The sequence below is a fragment of the Nylanderia fulva genome, unplaced genomic scaffold, assembly GCF_048542155.1.
Source record: "Nylanderia fulva isolate GAGA-0341 unplaced genomic scaffold, ASM4854215v1 Scaffold23, whole genome shotgun sequence".
Classification (NCBI taxonomy): Eukaryota; Metazoa; Arthropoda; class Insecta; order Hymenoptera; family Formicidae; genus Nylanderia; species Nylanderia fulva.
In genome coordinates, this window is record NW_028190293.1 from 2,687,934 (window position 1) to 2,709,307 (window position 21,374).

General features: G+C 40.6%; 2 long non-coding RNA genes across 2 annotated transcripts in view; one reads left to right on the plus strand and one right to left on the minus strand.

Annotated features, from left to right (window-relative positions):
* The window catches only part of LOC114931747 (uncharacterized), a 205,643-nt gene that overhangs the window by 150,815 nt on the left and 33,454 nt on the right, over positions 1-21,374 (minus strand). Inside the window, exon 9 of the long non-coding RNA XR_003819749.2 lies at positions 15,647-15,690. This is a non-coding gene — a long non-coding RNA (uncharacterized LOC114931747). The remainder of the gene's footprint in view (positions 1-15,646; positions 15,691-21,374) is intronic.
* The window catches only part of LOC114931754 (uncharacterized), a 75,651-nt gene that overhangs the window by 32,899 nt on the left and 21,378 nt on the right, over positions 1-21,374 (plus strand). The gene's annotated exons all lie outside the window — the stretch shown is intronic.

Consider the following 21,374-nt stretch of genomic DNA (forward strand, 5'->3'; position numbering starts at 1 on the left):
ACGCGCTATCGCGGAAAGATATAAACTGTATCCGCGTTCAAACGGAAGATATCTTATATAAACCCAAATTATTTTCTTCGCGCCCGGGATGATTACTTCAAAATTATGCAGAATTAATGACGATATAGTTATGATTGATAGGGAAATTTTATTGAACTTGTACGATATTTTAGAACTTCATCGACAATATATTAGAATTTGAAATAAGAAAAATGTAGATGAAAAAGAAATAGTAATTTTAACGGGAAGAAAAAATGCATATATATTCAAGTATTATTAATTGCAATATTAACAGCCATTAGCGACATTGATTGACGAATAAATGTGATAATCCAGCGTGATATATATCTGATTTCGCAATATAAACAAGCATATATGCGTGATAAGCCGTACACATATAGTGTGATAAATTATCGTGTCATCAGTGGTACGAATTTCTGGATCCGGACTGTAATGAGCCCCTCTTTCCGTACTGGTCCCGCACATTATTATACATATATTCACACGATAGCAAAATTAAAATTATTTCATATTTTATCTAGAAAAATCAATTTTTCCATTACACTTTCTTCAGCGAAATTTAAAAATTATTTCGTAATCAAGCTAGAGAAGTAATTTTTACATTATACTCTTATACTATTATAAAGATTAAATTTAAATGCCAAAAACATCGAATAAGGAGTAAATCCCGATGACGTCGGATTCGTTCTTTAATACTATCATCGGCAAATTTAACGAAACTATCGAGCGAGTTCAAAGTTATTGGCTCCGATTTATCGATATTCCATAATATTCCGTCCTAACAATAGTTGCAGATGTGTGGTCCCCTCGGAACAATTTTGAGAGTTTGTGAGTGGGCAAATATATATAGCTCGAGTTGTACCTATATATGTATATATATTTGTCTACGTATTCATGTCCCAAAACCGTCAGTCTCGACCAACGAACCGCGTAATCCTTGACGAGAGAATCTCGTCAATCACATCCCTGACGCACTCGACGAATCGATACGAATTCACCCGCGGCTATCGCGATAGTCGCGATTCTCATTGTCGATTCTCTCATCACGATCGCTCACGAGCTCACGAATCAAACCGATTTTTCAGCCAAGTCCTCAATTATTCGGAGTAATCGTTATAACTTTCTCCAAGAAAGAGAGAATCCCATGGATTACAAATCATCGATTTAATCAATGAGAAAATGGACGTGTTTATTAACGTAAGAGCATTGTATTATTATATAAAAATCTAGAGAAAAGTAACTTAAAAAATAGCATTTCGCGGACATTATCTCGAATGATGACAAATAATTATGTCGAAAAATATTTCTTCGTATATTTTAATAATTAATATAGAGATGTTTCTCTCTCTCTCTCTCTCTCTGATTTAGCAAGATTGATGGGATTTTTCATGTATTTTATTACACAAACGCAGTTGCTACTGTGACCTCTTAAACTTATCAAAGTCAAAGGTGAGTCGCTCGGCATAATAATTTATGAACCCGCTTTTGGCTCAGGTTTCGAGGGCACAAAGTCAAACCATGACGCCGTCAGAGTTTCATAGTATCGCGTACAAGTCCTACAGTTAAGCTTCGCCCGTGCAAAGGACAGACAGCGAGCGAGTGCCTCCGCAAGCAACGCGACGAGAGAGGAATTCCTCTTGGAGGAGGCGTTTGCTGGACCAAGGTAGAGAGGTACCAGGAGGGTACCGGAGGACACCAGATGCCGAGAGGAAGCATGGAGTCTCCTCTTCTGGGAGCGGGTACCTTTTTTTTGTCCCGTGATATGGCCCGGGGAATGTCATCCAATGAGGGTGAAGTAAAGGGAAAACAAGTAAAATAATGATAAAAGGCGGAGCCCGCGGCGTGATTTGATTGGTCGAGATATCGCCGGCGTTCGGAGTTCACAACCCGAGGAAGAAGAGGGGGTTGTCCTCTCTTTCTCTCTCCTCTCCCTCTCCCACTCTCTCTCCTCTTTTCTCGTCTCTCATCTCTGTCTCGTCCTGTCGCGCGGCTTCGTTATCTCTCTCTTTCATCTTCCTCCGCCGTTTCCCTTTACCTTCGTTTCCTCTCTCGCTTACACCTGGTGCCCTCTTTATATCCTCCTCTTTCTCTTTTGCCTCGTATATAGAGGCACATACATGCGCGCGTACGGAGAGGTTACTTTATTCTCCTCTCTCCGTGGGTCCATGGTCCACGATCGTGTCCTGACTCTGGCAGGAGCATCGGTTTTCTCTCCCACCTTCGTGACTCTCCTCCCTCCAGTCCTCCAGTATTTCCTTTCGTCGTCGTCGTCGTCGTCTTCTTCTTCTTCTTTGTGTCATCATCTTTTTTTTCTTTCTTCTCCTTCTGCTCGTCGTCATCGTTTACTTGGACGAGTTCGGGTACATCGCATGTCGTATAAGTACGTGAGCGGACGGTCCACCGTATTTAAGTGAAATATATATTTGCAACGATCCCGGTAACCCTTGAGAAGAATGGACGCCGAGCATGGAATAATATTGTTTTACGAGGAAGATGCCGTCTCGCGCGATACATTCCGCGAAAGATAACACAAATGATGATGATAGAATTCATAAATATCACATGTCAATTAATCACACGGCAAAAGACACAACTAATAATAATCAAATTGCGTGTAACAAAAGCCTTTATGCAATAGAATGAGAATCGAAAATAATGTTGGTAGCCAACAAATCATTAATCTTCTCACAATATATAATTCTAAAATTGTATTGCAAAAGATAAGCTGTTGCGTCAACCCGTATGTAAATGAGTCAACCCTATAAAATATTATTATAATACAATTTTGTCATATATATTTTAACTCATTTCTCTTCAGCATCTCTTCGTCATGAACCGAATAAGCATATGCGAATACGGGTCAAAGATATGATTAGCGGTCGTAACGAAAATTCAGAACCCGTCACGTGCGTTCCCGCAGAGCGAGGGTTTCGTGGCGGAAAAGTATATTGACTCGTGATACGCCATCTGTGCCGAGAGAGAAGGCACCCTCTCGGGCGTTATTGGCAAAATTAATAAGCCCCGCTGTATCGCGGTCTGTCCAAACGGGAAGCGGTTAATTCGGCCCGGCGCTCATTGATCCGCTGTGTTGGCAGATTAGAAACGTTTCCGAACGAATGGAAACTGTTTGTCCGATGGCTGTCGATGGTATATGGCTTTGTACGCTATTGCGAAGGGGAAAATCTCGAAATCCGAAAGCCAGCGCGACGGAAACCGCCTCGTTTCTCCCGAAGAAACGTCCGCGATGAATGATCGTGGGCGACGAATCAACACCCGACAATCACGGGATACTTATTACGGCGCATTAAGCGAAACGAGTTTTCTGTATAAGCGTCAGCAGTCGTTTGAACAATTGATATCGCTGATTTGTCCTGAATTGTTTGACGTATTGGCTGATTTATTATTGATATTAATAAACGACTTCGCGTTGATGACAAAACATTGTCTACTTCAACGAGCGAATGAAAATTCAATGATAATTATACTTTGCAATATATATATATGACATACGTATAAATTAATGAAGGAAATACATTAGTATAATTCTTAACTCTCTTTCTATGTTCCGTATTAAAAATTCTAAAATTGAGATTATTGATACATGAAATACTGCATAACAATGTAATTTTATAATTACGCTCATTACAGAGTTTTGATATATTTTCTTTAACTGAGTATCTAAAGATCGGTGAAAACTTATTTCTCGACTTTCTATCGCAAATGAGTATAATACTCATGCGACGAATGTACAAAGACCGCTCTTTACATCCGAGCATGTTCACGCGTTTGAGAGCAAGAACGGTTGCCGGCGCGCATTGCGGCATCGAAAATTAACGCCACCGCGAATCAAGACGACAATGTGATTCATCAGTTAAATCCGCGTGCATAATCCTTTACACAACGTCCGAACCCCGGTCCAGCGCCGTGAATGGGGTGGATCGTGGGATACGAGAAGGGGGTCGGAAGGGAAGGGAAAGTATGGGCAGTAGAGAGAAACGAGGAGAGAAAGAGAGAGAGAGAGAGAGCGGGTGGCTCTGTCAGAGCTGCGAATTATAATCACAGTTGTGGTTGGTGAGGAGACGTCGAGGGGACTGCGCGGGGAGATACACGGATGATGGACCAGGCGGAGGGAGAAGGACGACGAGCGTCCGCTTCCAAGGGGATGGAAAAGGGTGTATTTACCCACCGCCAATACACACCGGTAACGCGCGCGGACCTAGATGGAAATCTGCGGCATTCGGAGGCACTGGCCAAGAAAATTGCCTGACAACATTTCGCACGGGCTCTGAATTGCCGAACCGATCTCTCCTACCCTCCCTTTCCGTGCCATCCCTTTTCTTGATGGTGCGACGACGACGTACGCCCAAATTTGCGGTCCAGTCCGATGCGCCCGCATGGACGACGTTTTCCTCTCATCGCGACTCGAGCGATTTAAATAAATCAAAAAGATGTATAATCCAGAATTTCTGTGCATTTAGTTATGGAGCGCTAAAGAATCTCTCCCGCGAAAAACAAATGTATTCCAACGATAAGAAAAAATAGAGAGACTCTTACTTGAAAATTTTATTAACAATAGAAATAATAATAGTCTACGCAGTCCGATGCGCCCGCATGAATGACGTTTCCTCTTATCGCGACTCGAGCGATTTAACTAAATCAAAAAGATGTATAATCCAGAATTTCTGTGCATTTAGTTATGGAGCGCTAAAGAGTCTCTCCCGCGAAAAACAAATGTACTCTAACGATAAGAAAAAATAGACTCTTAAAATTGAAAATTTTATTAACAATAAAAATAATAACAGTCTCCGTTATTTTATACTAAACTTTATTTGCACTTTTTAAAAATTAAAAATTATTGCGAAATGAAATGTATAAAAAAAATATCGCGAATCATTCCGCGATCTCAAAATTTGAATTCAGACTCAATTACTTAACAATTAATTTGCAATATAAGAAAAGGAAATGACTCACGCGGCATTTCCATTATTGTGCAAGTGACACGAGCACTATACATATAAAATCGATATAGAATCGTGCGTAACGAAAGCGCGGTAGTGTCAAATTAACGCGCTCTCGATAAAAGGCTTGGAGGCGTTTCTCTCTCCACACAGTGGAAAGCTTTAATGAGTGCCTCGTGCCGCCGACAAGCGCCGAATCCCGGGCAAAATAAATCCGACTTGATTGAATCATTGTTAAGCGAAACCGCGTTAAATACCCGTGAAATTAACCCGGCCGATCCGTGGCCGGCACGCAATTGCCGCTGATTGGCTCGGGGGTATCGCCTTTAAAGCGTCATTAGAGCGCCTCGCGCTGTCGAGCAACGATTAATGATGCACCGGAATATATCCGGCTCGGGTGCCGTTCTGGCGGTAACGTCTTCTGAAAAGAACGAGCCACCCATTCCGCGAGGGCATCTCGGGAAAATATGTTTTGCGTTCGACGTCAATGATGATGAACACGCGCGGTAATTTGCTAAGATGATTACCACCACAATATTTAACGTGCAATGTAAGCTACATTATTGCAGGTAGTAATGTTGAAAAAAAAAGCTTAATTGCTCGACTAAAGTATTCTAAAAGCAGAAACTTGTAGCGCCTTGGATGATTATAGTTTTTCGAGAATTTCAGTGTTCATCCGCGAGTTATAATTTCGATAGTTAATTTCCAAGTTAACCAACACTTCACATTTAATTATATAATTGCAGAGACTGCGCCTATACAGCTCTTCCGAGATTGTTGCAATTTCATTTCTTTCTGCTGAGCTGTATATATACATCGGAATCTAATCTACCGTTACTTCAGGAAATAGTCTCCTTTCGTTTACGCTAAACTAATACAATAATAGTCATTTACTAAATCGCCCATTCATTTCGCCAGACCGGAATGCGACGGACCACACCCGCGGTGAGCTCTCAGCATCAATGAAGCGGCACGAATTTGCCGTAGCTGCCAATCCGCCGTGACTTAACGAGATCGGCGAGCCCGCAAACAAACATTTCTCCAACGGGATCATCGTGTTGCTCCTCGTTCTCGAAAGGGAGATGAACGCCCTTCGCCGATATCTCTTGTAAGCCTCTCTTCCTCTCTCTCTCTCGATTCCATCTTCCAGACGTCGCTACTGCACCCCGCAGACGGACAGCGGACAAAATTAGGGTGAGTACCATCGTGGTGGTGTGGACATATGGGAGCACCATGTGGTCACCACCGTATCGTTCGTTTGGTCGACTAAAGCTAACGCCGGCGTGTGCGAACGGAGAAATGAAACGGGAGGGAGACGAGAGGAATATAGGAAGCCACAGATTTGGCCGGACGGTTAAACGCCCGCCGCAATTTGTAGCAATTTGTTAAGTAGCTGGCCAGAACATTACCTATATTACGTTTACTCCCCCTTGAACCGGACACCAAGATATACGGCGTGCGCACAGATTTATCGTTCTCGCGGAGAGAAACGGAGGTTGCGAGCTTCGGGTGAATTCTAGGACGCATATACTTGGTTCTCGTTTTAAGTTTATCGCAATGTTAAACCCTTGCGGGACGAACGAAGTGGTTGCGACTGGTCAACGTCAGCCAATCTGCTAGCAGAAAATCGATATATAATTTAGATTGTTAACTTTCGCGCGTGAGATATATATATAAGGATTTTGTTTGATTAAATCTCGAATAGAAGATCTTTATTGAATTAAAGACACTGCGCCATGTAAATATTTGTGTTTCTTGTAAATAAAAATTAGCGAGGTGCATGTCGTTCAAACGAATGTATCGGTACAATAATAAATAGTAATTATCCTTTGCAAAAATTCAAGCTAAAGATACAGGAGAGCCACTTGAACTTCTCTCGATTTTCTTTTGTCGAGAAAATCAAGGGACTCAAGAGAGGCCAAGAGAAATCGGCGAATGACAAAACTTCCTTCTCTTCTCGGTTGCGCAGGATCGCGGGGATAATTTAAACCGAAGGTAAACGTCAAGAGCACTCGCTTTATCTCCGTCCATCTCGTCTTCGTAACGAGTGGCACCCTCCTCCACCCTTTGCTCTTCACGAGTCAGGAGTTTCCATGACGGCGTAGATTCGAGAATAAACCGAAACGACTTCGGCCGCGCTGGATGCTTTTAGTCGATGAGTTCGCTGCTTCCCTATATATCCCGTTTCGTTTTCGTCTCGTTCCGCGTACTGTCCTGGCCTAACCCAGCTTTCTCATCCATATGTAACAGTCGCCTGGTATTAATGACAAGGGGAGAGAACGAGTACGATACACGGTGGGTTCTTTATCCTACAAAGGACTGTCCTTCTCTCGCCGTCGACTACTCTAGATTTCCCTCGCGCTTACACGCTATTGCAGTTTTATCGTTGTCCTTTCATTATCTGATAAATGTAATGGAATTGTTTATTCGTCGTTTGCTCATCCGTTATGTCGCAATTCGCAACAGAAATCGCGATACGATACAACTTGCAATCAATTAGTGTTTTAAATAAATTATGTATATATACACACATGTATTAATATTAAATTATATGTATACATATATATATATATATATGTATATCAAACGCACAACTATAGAAAACATGTATTAAATTAACAGCTTTTTTATTGTTATTTTATAAAGATGAATCTCATCTTTTTAATTATATTCAATAGATATAATCGCTGTACACTGATAAAAAAATGCGATAGCTAATCAAGAATACAAGCAATAAAAGCATGACAAAGTACACGCCGAAATATATTCAAGTTGAGCCAAAAAATTGCCAACATCCGTTCAGTGATTATTTTTCGTGGAACTCGAACGACGTATCTTCCCAGATCGGATAACGATTTTACGGCTGAATGCAATATCAATCAACATTTATGATCACCGATAAATAACTATAAAAATTAACATATATAAATAACTATTATATAATTTCCCTCTTAGAGATTAATCGATCAAAAGCTGTGAATCCTCATCCATGTAGAAAATGTCACAGGCACATTTCTTCCAAGATTTCATATCGACAATTAAAATTCGCTGATTATTTCCGACGGTATTAGACCACCCACAGTCAATATATTCATCATATATCAAGACAATTGAGATTTCCGTGCTCACATCTTTCGCGGGTTCCTCCGCGCGCGGAACTCTCGGAAAAAGATTACGAAGCAACGCGTTTGTGAATGCAATCGGCGCTTTTGTGAGTCGCACGCACATATGTCAGAATTAGTGACAATGAGCAGCGCGGGTTGAAAGCGGAAGAGACAAACAGGAATAATACAGAAAAGGTATAGCGACACTTCGGTCACCCAACCACTCTGTCTCTCTCTCTCTCTCTGTCGCGATGTTCATAAGTGCTTGATAAACGGCCGGCAATCGGTTAGTCTTTTTAAACGGCTCGCGATGACGGATCTTCACCTGCGTCGGTGGCACTTCAGCTGACCGACGACAATAGGATGAAAGGAAGCAGGAATGAGATTGGAAGGGATTCGTACGTTTGTCTAGCTCAATGGCCTCCGTCCGTCGACATCAGTTACGCTATCTCGTTCACCGGTTTCTCCTCGGACAAGTGTTGTTCGCAATATCGCACCTTATGTGTTTCGTTTTCCTTTTCTCGGGTAATATGTGACCAGAAAACATCCATCTACTCGCCAGATAAATTCTCTAATAAAACTAATGTTCGAGAGCGTATAGCAAATATCTTAATATTCTATCTTTTCAATCGAAACACAATAATATCTCAATAAAATAATAAATTAGCAAAGCTTTTATAATTCATATAATTAATTCATTTCGCGAGATTTTAAAGAATTAACTTTTTGAATATCAAAGATTGACGTTAAAATACGAAACTGCTTTTATGTATTTTTTTTAATTCATAACTGACATAAATATTATACCTCTACTTAATTCATTTAATCAAATGAACAATGCGAATCGGTAGATTCGAGTTAATATCCTGATAAGATACAAATTAAGTGTACACAGAGAGAATTTTCTCGTAGAATTTACCCTAAAAATCATGGTAATCGTGCGACAATATGGTACTGGAAGAATCTTATAAGAGTTAAGTTTCTCTGATTAATATTTACCACAATAAAAATATACTATGTACATAGTAAACATAGTATGTACATTTACTATGCACTTAGTAAATTTTACTATGTACATATTAATATTTTTTTGTGGTAAATATTAATCAGAGAAACTCTCATAAAATTCTTCCAATACCAAGTTATACGATTACCATGATTTTCAGGGTAAATTTGAAGAGAAAATTCTCTCCGTGTATTAATATCCTTCGTATTTCGTCGGAATCTCGTCAATGCTGACATAAGGTACCATTAACAGCTAAGTAGGAAGAATTCGATTCGCGATCGTCGAGAATGGTCCCAGTGCGGCAGTTAGCCCCGTGCAAATTGTCGCTGTCTTTCTCCGTCTGTTGCATCTTTTGTCCCTTTCTCTCTGTCTCGGTGAGCATCATCCGTACAAATTACGAGAGGCGAGGGCCCCATACGTCCCCGGGCATCGAGTCGAGTGCCCCGCGGGTCCGTCGGACGTATCGACGAGAGAGGAAAGGGAGTCAAGAATTCGAACATGTGGCATCATTTGTTACGTGCGAAGTAGGGTTCTCGAGCCTACGGCTTATCTAAACCCGTTTAAAAGCGCCTACCCGAAAATCCAAAAGCGTGAAGGAGCGAGAGATCATTCGAGCGTGTAAACGTTGTTTCAACGAGGAGTTCAAAGGAGATCCGATCTACGCCCGATTACTGTATCCGTAATTAATTGTTAAACACATTGCAGTTAAAGAAAACTATATAGCTGTTCTGTAGACGCAAAATTAATCAGACGAGAAGCATTAAGAAATGAATAAAGAAAGTCGAAAATTCGAAGAAATAAATTACAAACGATATCGCGACGCAGCTTCAATGTCATCGATACAATGTGCGACAACTATCCTCTGTACACGGGGGCGAGAATCCGCGTGGAACGCGCGCCCGATGGGGATCTCGGTTTCCGTGGACATATGGTCAGCCCGTGCCTCACCGCGACAAAAAAGCGCTACAGAAACGGCGACAGAAGTTGGGAGTGTCGGCGGGCGATATATCAGGGCTTAAACTGTCCCGTCGCAGCAAGCATGTCCTACCAGCGTGGTTCTACGCCACCCTGTCTGACCGACTGGATGGTCGGTCGGTGACTGGTGCGCGTATGGCGTTGCGTTCAACAGGGGTGCTGGGCATTAGTTAATAGCCCGAGTGCAATACCGGGAACACGATAATGCGAGAAAGCGGGGGTAAAAAAAGATAGAGAGAAGCGGAACGAGGGTGATCGACGTCTAACCAAATGCGGTTTCCAATCTATTGCGTTTTTACGCGGCGCGTCTAACGCTTCTGGAAATTATCCTTTATGAAAGGGCGAGAACTACTCGCTGGGGTGAGAGAAATCGGGAGCTCTAAGCGTGTGATTTCATATTTAGGCAATCTTAAAATCGGTAGTAATAAGTAACTCGAAGAATTAATTAAAATGCTAATTAAATATTTCATACATTTTACATGTAGTTATTTAATGTAATTGGTTACAAAAATATCAAATCGAGAATCGTGCTTCGTTGAGGGACGAAGAAGCGCTCGGAGAAAAGGGAGGATTCGAACGACGGTGCGCGCAATATAGGGTGGCAAAGGTGTCCGCCGACGCGGGCCAAAGTCATTATAAAAATAATCAAAGTTTCCCGGGGCGGAAGGCTCGTCAGGATGGATGATGGGTCGAGAAACGTTCCGGCGGCCGGCTTCGCACGACGCCGGCGACCGGCGTCTCATTACGTTTGACGATTATGCGTTAATTTGCACCTAGCGATACTTCAAAAGATTTTTATTCATTGCACGAGCTTTTTGCCGTCGTCCTAGGCTGGAAGTCGCGCGGCGACGTTCCCTGGTAGTCTCCGGGCCACGTCGTTCTGGGGCACGCTTCGGAGACGACTCCTCAAGTTTTATATATTTTTCCTGTCTTTCGCGTCGAGGATCGAGTGTCCTCTCGTCAAAGGATCCAGGGGATATGATAATCTCGATGTCGCGCTGAATGCGTAACGAGTTTTTCGCCGGCGACGAGAAGCGGACTCGCTCCTGATTAGCTTTGCCTTTACGTTCTCCGAAGGAAACTCGGTTTTTCGCGATTGAGTGTTCTCTTTACAGAAGGCAACAGGATTGCTAAAGTCACTATATATTATACGCTCAGAAAACATTTTTTAAATATATATGATGTTATTTCTAGAAAAGTGATAATTTTCTTTCCTTATTGGAAAAAATATCACGACTAATATTCATCGCATAGAGAATAAATTCGAATTCTCTCATTTTTCCGTTATTATCGATCTTTCGTTCGTTCAATAACCATACCAATCGAAAATCAACGACGCGTGAGAGACGTGTCGCGGCGAACATTTTGCAAGCCAATTCTCCCTCGAGACGTCGACGTCGATACGTGAACATGCTTTTTCCACGGTGCTTACGTAACCCTTGCTCGATGCCGGATCACGATGCCGGTATCAATTAATTAATTCCGTTCGTATATCTCGCACGGAGAGAGAAGCCATTGTAGCGGCGACGGCTGCCAATATACTCTCGCTTCTTTCTCTCTCTCTCTCTTTCGATACTAAACACCGTCGACTACGTCACGACCGACGGCCGCTCTCGTTTTGTATCGTGACGGCACGTGTCGCTTACAATGGTACCGAGTGACTCCCGTGTGTTCTCTCTCTTTCTCTTCTTCGACTGCGATCGTCATCAATCGACACGGTTTCTCGCCCTTACGAGCGCACGCCCATCCCTCCCGACAAAATACCGAAGGCAAACAAGAGGAGCAATGCCAAAAAGCATTTATTCCCGATTCTTTATCTGACGCAGCCCGACGCGTTCTCCCATTCTCTATCTTACGCTACGTGATCGTCTCTCTCGGAGCAGGACGCGTGTCCTGGGCGTGTCCGTCTCACGCGTGTATATATTTGCGGACCGACGTAACGCGTTCCCGCTTTTATTGCTGCCGAAAATTAATGAGATCGCGAGACGATAAACGACAGATATGGCCGGGCGAACGATTCAAGGCGCATCGCGCTCAACTTAGCACGTTTCGCTTTCGTTAAGTGTCCTTTCGAGACTCGCACAATTGAGTTACACGCACTCAAACTAGCCGATTAAATTAATGAGAAATAGCGTGTAGATTTTACGCGATAATTTATATATTAAATTTAGAAATCGTTGTTTCGGCGATTCTTTATCGTTTGCACGCTGCCAAATGAAATCGAATCGTTCGCCGATCACGAGACCAGTGAATCCGAGTGACGAGTGAACGCGATCACGCGTGAAGACATTTTCCACGTTCGACTTGACGCTATCGCGATGACGAATCGCAATGTTACGCCGACACGGAAACTTCTCTTTCGCGCGCGCGATCGGCAACCGCGATCGGTGACGGTACATCTGGCGTTCTTGCTGCGGGAGAAAACCGCACCGGTAGAATCCTCCTCGTATAGGAAAAGAAAAAAAGAAGGCGCGACTGATGGATGAAGATCGATGTCGTGTACGCGAGACGGAACATGCATCCTCTTCTATACTTCGATACCACCCTCTCTTCCACTGCCGCTTTCCCGCGCAATTTTGTTACACCTCATATCCCGTCCCTTTCGACTTAATATCCTTCAGCACGTGTGGAGATCTCGGCATTAACGGAGAAGCGCGTCAGGTGTATTTCCTCAAAATTCACCGATATTTTCCGGCGAGTCGCCGTTATTCGAAAACCGATTATCCTCCTCTTCAAGATATGTACCGAGATAATAAATGTGAAAAAAGTTTTACCGAGTTGTAGCGATTGTATAAAATATTGGTTATGTAGAGAGTTGACTAATTAACGGTATAATTTTATATTTCCAAAAATACAAAAAGAATAAATTTCAAATCATGTTTATCGCGAAATGCATTGCATGTTTTATAGCATTTCAAGAAGAAACCTGGAAGCTTCTCCATGAACATTCAGCATATTGATATAAAAAGATATCCACGCTGCTTGAGAGAAAGTAGAGAATAAATCGCCAAACTTTTCGGCAAAGAGGGACAAATTCGCCCGAGGGAATCATCGAAGGCGGACAAGTTGGCTCCTGTTCGCGAAATTAAATCTGTTTTTCTTTTTTCGATATATCCCGCGTTTATTTTTCCGGCAAAACTACTTACTTGACCGACGAATACGCTTCTGACACATGCTCGTTGAATACGAATCATAATACATCTTTATACCGACCATTTTTCGCCTGATATTCTATATTGAATGACTCTCTGGTTTTCTCTTATTCTTTCGACTTCTCCGCAAGAGAAGACGCAATGTTTAATTTAAGAATTATTTAAGATACAATGTAGTTTAGATAAAGAAAGAAAATAAACGTATTCAGAGTAAATATCGAAGCGATACAAAATACCCGCGTTAATTAATTGCCACGAAGATCATCCGCACTTGATTACGAATCGGCGAATAACCATTCCCAGCATGCGTGTTTACCGGACGATCCGGATGAATCGAAATCCTCGAAAGACTCCCGCTGGCTGGAATCGGCCGAGACCTGTCAGACGAGCGATTATTGATGACGCGCATTGATGGCTATCGAGAAAAAGAGAGAGAGAGAGAGAGTTGACCGCGGTCTTCGTATATCGCAGGCATGACGCTCGCTAACGCGGATATAATGCCAGGCTCTCTGCCCTCTCATAAGGGCGTCCAACAATACAATTTTCATTTTCGGTCGAAGGGTAAACGTTTCCCCCGTATACCATTCTTCACGTTCTTTTCTCCGTTCTTTTTTCTCTCGGATGACCTATGTCTGCTATCCTCCCCCTACCTCGCCTGATCTCATCTAGAACCCTCTGCCTCGATCATTTTCCATACGAGTGGAATATTCACTATGACGAGCCACCATCATTGACGTCGCCGACTCTCGAAGTAGTCGAGCTTGTCGCTCCGCAGACACGTCGGAGGTAATGGCGTGTGCCCTTTTCGAAAACCCTCCGTCACGGACGATTTTGCCGCGCGACGACGTTATTTATCACTTTCCAGTGAGGTTCCGCGCTCGCGTCTTCTCTACTTCGAGCTCCCTTTCGAGAGAGAGAGATCCGCGAAGAGGGAAGAGAACTCTGTGCCTATGTGTTTATCTCCCGGTGCAGCCATAAAGGTCGCGATGTATTAACATAAAAATTTTGTTACATTAACCTTGTAATCCCACCCATTTAAATCACTATCGTGCGAGGGGAACGAATCCCTCGTTAACGCCGTAGTTTTCATTTCGCGACATAAGCCACTTTATTTTCGTTTTTATTGGACAATTTAATTTTAATTACGTGAATCGGGGAGCTAAATATTTTATCATATATATTGTGCATTTTGCAAAGATCATTCCTTACCAGAAATCATAGAGATATATAGCGTATGTGTAAAAATTTAAATTGTGCTCTACTAAATAAATTTGCTTTTGTTGTAGTACCACAGTTTTTAGCAAAACTGTATTTTGGTAAGTCAAATATGAAGTCAAGTGGCGGTAAACTTTAAAACTAAACATCCATGCAATTCGAATGTGGTTTATAAGATCAGTTGCAATAATTGTAATGCATCTTATGTAGGCCAAACAAAGAGGCAATTGCAGACGCGAATGAAAGAACATAAAAATAATATTAGATTGGACTCAACGAAACATTCAGTAATTTCTGAACACATAATAAATGAACATCATACTTTTAATTGGGACAATGTTAAGATCATGGACAACGAAAATAATTATTATAAAAGACTCATTTCTGAGATGCTACATATCAAGGAACAAAAAAATGGACTAAATTTAAACAAAGATACTGAGTTACTTAGCGAGTCGTATTTTGATATTTTGGATATATTAGCGAACAAGAAATAATAATAGGACAAATAGGACATTAACGAGTAAAACATAGATATTAGATCATATATAAACACGCACGCTCTCCGATCAAGTAGAGTTTAAAATGAGCTGTCTTTCTGTATTGTTGGTTTGTTATGTGTCATCCTTAATAACTGTTAATAAGTAGCAAAATTGTCAAGAAGAACGATGATAGGTAAGCATACTACCAATTGTAGGGGATACATATTATAATTTGGACATACGTTGATCGGTAATTTTTTATTAATCGCAGCGCCTACGGAACGGGTTAATTTCTCGCATATTAACGATGAAACTATCCGAGATCTGAACAAAATCAGGGATCATATCGAGGCGAACATTGTTGGACAGGACGGATTGAAACACGCGTTAATTGCTCAAAAACTCTTGATTCTGAATAACTATAATTAAATTTCGATATTATGTGAATTGTAAGAATTTATATTTCAATAATTATACTGAAGAAGACCGCGTGCGGTCGAAACGTTTATAGAATGATTGTAATTTGCGTTAGTTTTAATATAATGACTGTAGTTTTATAATTTATACATGTAATAAATGGTAGTTGACTGAACATCTCGAATATTCAGCTCGATAAGTTGGCCTTATATTTATCACTTTGTTGACATTAATATAAATTGCCTACATATTAAAATCATTTATACATATATATTACTTGGCGGTTTTTATCATAAAATAAAAATTTGTCACTCACTGATCGGCGAATAACAGCAGAGTTTATAAACAGACTAGGCAGATCTGTAACATAAAAATATAAGATCTATTATAGCAAAGTTCAAAATAAATAACATTTCAATAATTAATTATTATTGTATGTATTGCAACGAATTTTGTATTCAATGTATATAATAAAAAATAGACATTTATCCACCAACGTCAAAATGTATCCAGTGGGAAAATGAATTACATCGAGCGACCCAATGATGCTCCAAAAATGAGCAGCAATCGCTACACAATACTTTCTTAATTAAAATAAATTATAAAATACATTATAACAGTGAATTTTGAGGAAAAAGAGAATTAATTGATGATACGCTTTTTAAAAAAACTTTAAAGTTCTTTTAGTAATCTTACATTTAAAATACCTTTAAATATATCTATACCAAAAATCAATTCATTTATTTGAATATATATGCTATTTATGGAGAGATAAAAAAAATAAAATTTTTTTTCAATTTTACATCGCGAAAGCCTTTTCAATCAATCCCACCCAATCCCATCCGATCATTACTCGCTCGGACGAGCGACTCGCGCAAACAAAGCTGACGCAAAGAGCACGACGCACGTGTGTTTGCCGCTACCCGCCGCGCCCTGCGAGAGGTCCAGGACAGGGAGAGATACACAGCTTCTCGCCGTGAATGAAGCTCTCGGTATCCGGCGGGAAGAGACTTGGACCGGCCACCGATACCGAAACGGAACGGTGCAGTTGCGTAAATCCCTAAAGGGGAGCCCGCGAATTCGGTGCCGCGCTGCGGAAGGGCTCGGGGTGCCACGTGACAGCCGTGTTTGCTGGGTACACAGAACTCGGTGTTTGGTACACACGGCCTTGGAAGGCACAATGCTCGATGGGTTACCAAAACAGCGGCGCGACGTCGGCATAAGCGATATTTGTGTCAGCATAAAGGACCCCCTCTAAAGCCGCGTTAAAAGAACAACCGACTCCCTCTACGTCGAATATTCCCTTCTCCGCGCCCGCATCGAGTATAAGTCAGATATGAACCAGATATAAAGTGTAGCGGTTTTTTTTGCAGCAAGAAGGTCTATTTATAATTCAATATAGGGATATTTTTGAGATAAAAAAAAAGAGAAAATAAATCAATTTTTTCGAAGATATAGAATTGAAATTTTATTATCTCTCTATTAAAAATTGACAATATGTCGAATTTGACGCTCTGTTCTAAAATTAATCATTTATTTTATAAATAAAGGAAAATCTTTGTCACATAATTATAATTAAATTTATAGATTCGCATAGAACGATTCGCATAGAACGATTCGCATATTATTTCTTTCGCGTTTCGAAGTCGATGCACGTAACGCCAATAGTGAAGCGCTATCTTTTCTTTATCTTGGTACAATTTCCAAAAATTCCAACTACAATTTAACACGAGACAACTTTCCAAGCGCGTGACTCGCAGTCGTAAGAACAGTTCTCGACTTTCGTGCGAAAGTACAGCTGAAAAAATTTCGCTTGCAACGAGGCGGAACCCAACGTACGCATCCTAGAAGGATTTTCGAGGTAAACGACCGTTGGCTAATGTTCGCCAGAACGAGATCCTGTGCCTGCACCCGGTTTCAGGCAGGACGACGACAGTCGCATTAGCCACAGGACGAGCTTACAATAGACCCCTCTGTTTTTCACGCATGATCGGGATAACTAAGGGGGGCTATAACCCCCTCGATTCCTCGTCTGGAACCCCGTACTTAGCGGAGGAGATTTGTGAATCGGGGTGTCGCGCCCGAAATAAGTAAAAAATTGATCGACGATACTACAGTCCGTTTTTTTTTCTAGCTGTCAAAAATTGTGAAAAACGTTTGGCTAATTTTCTGGTAATGTAAAGATCATTTATTTTTGTTCTGCCTGCGAAATAAGCACGTTTATTTGTAATACAACATGAAAATCTCTCTTTACCTTCGAGTGTGTAGAGCAAAAAAATGTTAAAATTTAAAAAATTTTGATAATAAAGAATATATAAAACCAATTTCTATTTTATTTTGTTTTTAATTGCTCAATTGCGAGTATGAAAGTTAAAACAAGAATTGAAAATTATCCAAAGGTGTTGGCTCTGCCGATAGCGCTATATTATAATGAAGAGTCGCATCAATGATTTTTCTTTTCGAACCGTTTGACGATTCGGCGAATGCACGAACTGGTTTTACACCATCGGTGTCACGCTAAATCTTCGACGCATTGTTTGCGCCCCCTCTTACCGTCACGATTTTCCATCAGCACCCCTCCAAAAAGCCTGCCACAGTCAACTCCTATCCCTCTTTGTTCCACCCTCATCGTAAACCTCCACGAAACTTAGTTCTGATCGTCATCCTTCTCGCGATCACGGATTTGCCGAAAATCGCGTGTTTAACAGTTTCGATAAATCATCATTTTGTGATATACGTTTATTATACACCTATACTTACATAGAAATACAATATTAAAATTAACTCTCTAACTATTATACCTATCAATATTTAAATCATTAGTTTTATTGAAAAATTATGCATGAGCAAAAAGTCAAAAAATAAAATTTTAATATTTTTTTACTTTAGTTTTTATACATTAATTCAAATGCAATTCTAAATCTTATATAATCGCACAAAGTTGTAAAAATGATTTAATAAATTATTTATTAAACTCTTTATATTTCCAACTTGATACCAACAAAATATTATATTATTTAATTAGATTTAATTGTCAAAAAATAAGCGCTCGCACTATCTCATTAGATTTCCGAAAAACAAAATGAAATTTGAAGATCGAAAGCAGTTTCTAATGAGACTTTAATACATCTTTTTTATCTGTCATCTCTCGTATCATCATCCATATTGCACAACTTGAAGCATTTCCTTAAATACACATCTCTTTCTCCAGTTTCATCCATTAGTTCCCGCCATAAATCACCGACGAAGGAACGATCGCGGAAATAGATGAATTTCTCCGATTATACCCTTAGTATAGTATTCCACGTACTCAGCGATACGCGGTTATATCTGAGATATAACCGACGGGCGAACCGTTGCCGATTGGCTTGATGAACGAGTGCGATTAATAATTAAGATCACCGAAGCGGAGTGGGGCCCTAAAAAGCCGCGGGCGTTCTCTCTCTCTCTTTCTTTCCTCCAATGGGGAACAGCGGGTAATGGCAATTTACGCGTCCCGCGGGACCAGATAACTTCATATCTTCGCGGTAATCATTTATTCTCTCAATGGGCATGATATTGCCAAATTGAATTAGATAAGCGCGTCGCACATGCATCTTCTACGTGTATATACGTGCGTACGCGGAAAAAAATTCGCGACATTATCGCGCAATATCCAGAAATTGATTTCCGAGCAAGTCATTATAAAGATATCAACTTGCCAATAAACCTTATGTTTAGATATATCAAAATAATGACATAGGAAAGAGTACTATATTTTTTTAACTGTATGTAAAATGTGAAGAAATTATTTCTCAATACGTCTTCTTAATGAGTGTGTAATTAAGATATAAAAGATATTTTTTTAATATAAACAGTTTCATTAAATAATGAATTTTAGATAATAGCATTGTAAACCTTTTAAGACAAACTCTGTGTACTAAATATTATAAAAAAATTTCCAGATTTTTCCTCGCATCTCTTTTTATATATTATATTATGGAGATATCTTCGTTAATAAGAAAAAATTTCAATATTTCTAGTATATTTCGATGTTTCCGTTCTTTTTAATGCGCACACAAACGAACAGACCGTTCGGCTACAGAAAATCACACCCCGATAAATTGACCCTCCATTGCTAAATACCTCCCTTTGACATTGTCGATCGGGGTAAGAGAGCTGTATGGGGACAGAATAGGGTGGCTCATAAAGGTCCACGTGGTACAAGGGAGAGAATCGCGCCGCACCGTGAACACGTCCCGATTCTCGAGCTATGGAAGATCTATTGATCCTGTCCATCAGTTTCCAGGATTCATGATCATCGCGTTGACAGATTAGCCCGATTCGTCACAGTTGCTCGAAATCCGTATATCCGGCGCGATAAACATTCGCTGCGTGGAACAATCCAGATTTTCGTGTATGAAAATGCAATCTCTAAATTATTTTCAATTACCTGAAATATCATTTTGAAGAAGTAGTTTTTTTGAGAAATTTTTATTTATTATTTTGTATCTTGCCACAATATTTTTCAAACAAACTCGACGTGTATTACGCAACACGCGATACACCTTCTATTTAAAGAGTAGTGAATGATAAATAGTATAAATAGTTGAACGATTTATGGATTCATGATCATCCGGTTGACAGATTAGCCCGATTCGTCACAGTTGCTCGAAATCCGTATATCCGGCGCGATAAACATTCGCTGCATGAAACAATCCAGATTTTCGTATATGAAAATGCAATCTCTAAATTATTTTCAATTACCTGAAATATCATTTTGAAGAAGCAGTTTTTTCGAGAAATTTTTATTTATTATTTTGTATATTTCCACAATATTTTTCAAACAAACTCGACGTGTATTACGCAACACGCGATACACCTTCTATTTAAAGAGTAGTGAATGATAAATAGTATAAATAGTTGAACGATTTATGGATTCATGATCATCCGGTTGACAGATTAGCCCGATTCGTCACAGTTGCTCGAAATCCGTATATCCGGCGCGATAAACATTCGCTGCGTGGAACAATCCAGATTTTCGTGTATGAAAATGCAATCTCTAAATTATTTTCAATTACCTGAAATATCATTTTGAAGAAGCAATTTTTTCGAGAAATTTTTATTTATTATTTTGTATCTTGCCACAATATTTTTCAAACAAATTCGACGTGTATTACGCAACACGCGATACACCTTCTATTTAAAGAGTAGTGAATGATAAATAGTATAAATAGTTGAACGATTTAGGCGTCATCGTGACTATCGTCCCCCGAAGCGACGAATACGTCAATGCGTGCCTCGCGAGGCGGGGTACACGCTGTTTTGTTACCAGCGTGCGACCCGCGCCACGTGCCCGAGATTAATGTGTTTTGATTTTTAGACTTCGCATTATATCCGCCCGTGAGCCTTCGCTTTATTGTGCGTACTGAAGTCGCTCCGCACGGTGCCGCGCAGTGAAATCATAATACGCGAAGTGGCTGAGAGACCGCAGAATTTTTTTCTTCTTGAATTGCAATGTAGAATCTACATATTAATCTGACACTTCATAATTTCTTAGTGGTATAAATAAAAAAAAATATATATAATATTATGTCTTGATCGATTGTTTCTCTTTCCTTTTAATTTTGCGATTTATTCGTCATCGACACAAGGGATTAATAATAATTTACGATAGAATGTCATTAGACCACTATATTAGCTAGGAAATGGCGAGAGGCCGATACATTCAGGCCGTTTCAATTTATCTGGTTTTTAACGTTTCAATTTAATTGACGGCACTTGAGAGCGAGGGCCCGCGAGGCTCTAAAAGAAGGGATGAGAAGGAGGACGAGACGACCCGATTAATTCCTTTGTCGCCTATCCGCCGCTGAAATAACAAACCTCTTCGGCGGACGGGAGTCGAGAGGATACAAGGACGATAAAATCACGAGGGTCCACGGGATAAAAAAGCTGGAAAGTGGGGGAAGGGGATGGTAGAGGCTCTACCGACGACGAGAGGGAGGGATGGTTTGCAGTCCTCCGACTCTCCCTTCATTTTCCAACGACGACGACGACGACGACGA